Below are 5,299 nucleotides of genomic sequence, written 5' to 3' on the forward strand. Positions count from 1 at the left end.
AAGACAGGAAAAATTAAACAGTGAAAACAACGTTAAAGGCCGTTAAGCCGAACGAGAGGAGATACTGAACACTGTGATGTGACGAATTTGAGCGGAGAGAGATAGTAGTTCGTCTTGCCTTTATGCTGGCCGAAGGGAGAAAGGAAGAGGTAACCACAGGTCACGTGTGATCAACGAGGAGTGGTAGAGAGAGGAAAAATGAGGAAGTTCAACAAAGGTGAGCGACGAGAGACAGGGAGGAAGAGTAAGAGAGAGATATGTATAGCAGTGAAGGGGGGAAGCAAGGACAACAGAATAAAGCAGAACGAGAGGGGGAGATAGGTAAGAAAAGAAAGAAAGAAAGAAAGAAAGATAGATAGACAGACAGATAGATAGATAGACAGAAAGATAGAGTGCGCGTCAGAAATATAAAGTTTAAACTTACTTGCAAATGGACGCGTAGCGTTCGATAATATAATAATACAAACGATATATGAGCATATGCATTTATACACACATATATGTACAGACCTAAATCTACAGGACTCGAATCGATGATGTCGACTACGTATTTCCCACCAAATTTCAGGCCTTGTGGTTATAGTGGAAAGAATTAAGGTTGGAACCTGGTGGAATCGTTCAAGGGTCTAACATAAATGAAATCTCGACTCTAACGGGGTTTCAACTCACTGTATAGGTATTGTGTCCCGAGCCCTCGGACTCAAAGTCTGCTTACTCGGTTTTCATGGCGTATAAGAGAACAAAGCCCGTTGCAGGCTTCAAGGCCAGCAACTTTGAGCATTTGACTTAAAGTACTTGACTGGTACTTTACTTAATCGACCCGAAGGGATTCGAACTCAAAATGTAAAGAACTGAAATCGATCATGTAGTGACATTTTATTTCTTTTTCTCATGAAGATTTACGCAAGGCTCAACCAATGCTCCGTCTTAATCAGACGGAATTAACTGCTGAGCAGCGCACGCTCTTGTGTCATGTTTTTAATACACGGTTTTGGTGCATATTTCCTTTGTGGTAAACTATAATGTAATCACACATTTGTTTTAAAACGAGTCTTTTTTTTAAGTATCAACTTTGTTTAAGGCAGCGAGCTTGCACAATAGTTAGCACTCCGGTCAAAATGCTTAGCGGCATTTCGTCCGTCTTTACATTCTAAGTTCAAAATCTGCTGAGGTCGATTTTTCCTTTCATCCTTTTGGGGTTGATAAAATAAGTACCAGTTAAGTACTGGGGTTGTTGTAATCGTCTTACCCCCTCCCCTTAAATTGCTAGCCTTGTGATAAAATCTGAAAGCTATATTTTCTTACACATTAAAGCGGCGTGCTGGCAGAAACGTGAACACACAACGTAAAATGCTTTGCGGTATTTCGTTCGTCTTTACGTTCTGAGTTCAAATTTTGCCGAGGTTGATTTTGCCTTTCATCCTTCCGGGATCGATAAAATAAGTACAAGTTGAACTCCACCCGAAATTTCTGGTTTTATACCAAAATCCGAAACCATTATCAGCTTTATTTTATAACTGCTTCAAACTTATCTGTAATTCGAGTGATAGTAAATGACAAAGGTGGTTCTGTTTAAAACTCCTCGCTAAACTCTCTTTGCACTTCGACTGCATTTATAAACTTCCTGTGGTACTTTCTGTTATATACTCTTTGTTCAAAGCTTAATTTGGTTCCCTTTATTATTGTTACTGGGGTAAATCGAAAAATAAAATTTAAAGAAAAATGAAAATTGAGTTATCAGCTGTTAACTTGTGTATACACCTTTTGAGTTCTATATTTAAGAGATGAGTAACTACGTACATTATTTACATTGTTTACATTTGACGGTTATTTATCCTCATCTTGTTTGTTGTTAACACAACGTTTCGGCTGATATACCCTCCAGCCTTCATCAGGTGTGTTGGAGAAATTTCGAACCTGGATTCTCATTCCTAAGGTATTATTCGTTGTTGTTGTTGTTCTTCTTCTTATTATTATTCAGGTCACTGCTTGGAATCGAACTCGGGATCCTGGACATTTTGTGAAGGATTTCTTTATTAGTCTCACCTCTGGGTCTCTCTGGTAGCCGTAAGGGTCAGTTTGACACTTAGGTAAAACGAGGTTATTCAAATTTCAAGGAACTGTACAAGTACACCGCGAAACGCTTGGAAAGGATTCGAATACAAGACTTTTGTGTTGGTGGTTGACTCTTACAGTTACTTGTTAATTCATCTTCCTAATGGATTATGGATCTCAGATTTTGGTACAAGGCCAGGAATTTCGAGGAGGGGATCAGTCGATTACATCGATCCCAGTGCTCAACTGGTACTTATTTTATTGATCCCGAAAGGGACGAAAAGTGAAATGACCTAGGCAGAATTTGAACTCGGAACGTAAAGACAGACGAAATGCCGCTCAGCATTTTGTCCGGCGTGCTAATGATTCTGCCAGCTCACCGCCTTCGATAATGGATAATTAACATTCCTTTAAATAATCCTCCCCACTGGGAAATAGAAAGCAAAGTCAACTCCAGAAAGTAAAACCCCAAAGTGAATATAATTAAAGTATCCAGAGCGGCGCCCAACTGCGAATTTAGCCTCAGTCCTCGTTTTATACATGAAATGACATATTTAAATCCAGCAAACTTGTCCGTTAATAATTTTCTTTAATCCGATATTGTAGGAAGGCCAAGGTCAGGGTCAAGTGAAGATCACATTCGAATAATAAAATCGATAAAGCCGTCTGCATTTACAGATTTATTGTTAAATTTATGTTAACTCTTAAGCAATAGCTTCTGATATGATACGGCGTTTCTTTAACGCTTCAACCATTGATCTAGAATCATCCGAACTAATCATATTATTGACGTCATTGTGGAGCAAATCTAATTAACAACTCTCGCATAATTACAAGAGTCTCCAGGCTGGAATGTCAGCATTCCAAGTTTCTTCACATCAACACTAATAAGTTTCGATGCTCTTCGCACAAAGATATGGAAGAATAACCATGAGCTAATTTCTTAAACCGAATTTCGATTCTCCTTTGAATTAATGGCCGTTTGTTTACTTCCTCCATTTAAGGCGCTGAACCGGAAAAATCGTCACCAAGTCGTATAATATGTTGAGCAGCCTTTCTTTTGGCTCTTAATGTTCTGAGTTCAAATTCCATCGAGATCATCTTCGTCTTTCATCTTCTCGGAATTGGTAAAATAAAGCACCAGTCAAATACTGGAGGCGATATAATGGATTTCCCCACTCTCCTCAAATACTGCTGGCTTTGAAACCTGTGACAGATTGGCGTCCCGTTCAGGGACCGGGTGTTGGGATCTCGGTCACTCAAACGCCATGGAAACAGGGTCACCAGCCATATAAGTCCTAGGTTTCGAGAAAAGAAAAAAATCATTCTGTTAAAAGTATCGTTATTTCGTCCGTCGTAGTCGACGATGACCAAAGACATCCCACGGGAGAACAAGGCTTGGCACGGTGTCTCCAGCTGTGGTCAATGAGTCCAATGCATGTTTGGAAGAATCTTCTGCAGGTCGGACACAGATGATTTATTGAGACTGAAGGCAAGGAGTTGCCTCAGGACTTACGTTGTTCTCGTTGTTTCTCGTTTGCGTTGCTCTCGAGTCCTGACAACCCTGTTCTGTCCTTAGCTGGAGGCACCTGCGTTGGTGCAGCTTCGCCAGGGCAGGGCAGGGCGAGTTTGTGCTTGCGTTTCCTAGATGTCAGGGTTGATCTCAAAGCTATTCAGTGGGGTTTTGAGTGTGTCCTTGAAGAGCTCTTTCGTATGTCAGGCGTTCGAACAAGGTGACCTGCCCACTTGACTTGCGCTAAATGTGAAACCAAAGTGACGAAGTAAAAATGGGAACTGAAGAACTAACATCTACGTTGCGAACTTATAACCTTATCTACATTACCACCACTATATCCAACTCACATTAATAAATTTCAGATATTGGGTCAACAAAAAAGCTCCAAATATTAATTATTTGTTGGTGTATAATTCGACTTTCTCCAGAAACATCTGCTTGCGAGTGGCTATGTGGTAAGTAGCTTGCTTACGAACGACATGGTTCCGGGTTCAGTCCCACTGAGTGGCACCTTGGGCAAGTGTCTTCTACTATAGCCTCGGGCCGACCAAAGCCTTGTGAGTGGATTTGATAGAGGGAAAATGAAAGAAGCCCGTCGTATATATGTATATATATATATGTGTGTGTGTGTGTGCGTGTGTGTCTTTATGTTTATGTGTCTGTGTTTGACCGCCTCCAGCATCGCTTGACAATCGATGCTGGTGAGTTTACGTCCCCGTAACTTAGCGGTTCAGCAAAAGAGACCGATAGAATAAGTACTAGGCTTACAAAGAATAAGTCCTGGGGTAAATTTACTCGATTAAAGGCGTTGCTCCAGCATGGCCACAGTCAAAATGACTGAAACAAGTAAAAGAGTAAAAGAGTTGCCTCATGTATGAATTAATCTGTCACGATAGTTATCAGTGTTCCTTATACAGATGCCAGTACAGGTTTGTCTTTTTTATGCTTATATCTGTTCACATGTCTATGATAAGGCACTGGAGAAGTCAGCAGGTAGTTATACACAAACTACATTCGTGAGAACCATCTCACAGGAGACGCGGTTGAGGAAGACCTGTTTGAAGATTCATCGATCATCTCTCAGATGATGCAAACTTCTGTCAGGAACAGTATACTCCGAGCAAATGGAAAATCGGGAATCAGGAAAAGACTTTATCAGAAATGTTCGATTATCGCTGCAATGATTGATTGTCTTCTTATACAGATGGAACCTGATGCAGCAATCAAAAAGTGATTAGCACTAACGAACTTTATACGTAAATCCGTATAAAAAAATAGTCTCGCAGTGTGGTGTTGTAAATACAAGTGATAGTCAGTGCATTCTGGGTAATTGAGCATTGTGGGTGGTAGCTTGGGCGCGATTTTCGGTACATGCAGAACTTTTGACGGTTACCAGCCCGTGTTATAACAGATGAACCCGTGATACGCTAAACATGGTTCATAGTTGAACGTGTTTTGTTATCCATGATAAGTGAGTTATAAATCAGCGATAAACGAAGCCATATGTATGTGGTTACTTATTTCTCCCCGAGTGCAAAGTTCAAATCCTGCTTAAGTAAACTTACCGATATCAATAAAATATTTACACAATGAATATAATTAGAGTGGTGGTGGTGATGGGGAAGTGATATAATCGACTCAAAACTTTGGGGTGATGTTCCAGCATGACCGCAATCCAATAAAAAATAAACACACACACACACACACACACACACACACACACACACA

This window comes from Octopus bimaculoides, chromosome 6 (genome assembly GCF_001194135.2).
Source record: "Octopus bimaculoides isolate UCB-OBI-ISO-001 chromosome 6, ASM119413v2, whole genome shotgun sequence".
NCBI lineage: Eukaryota > Metazoa > Mollusca > Cephalopoda > Octopoda > Octopodidae > Octopus > Octopus bimaculoides.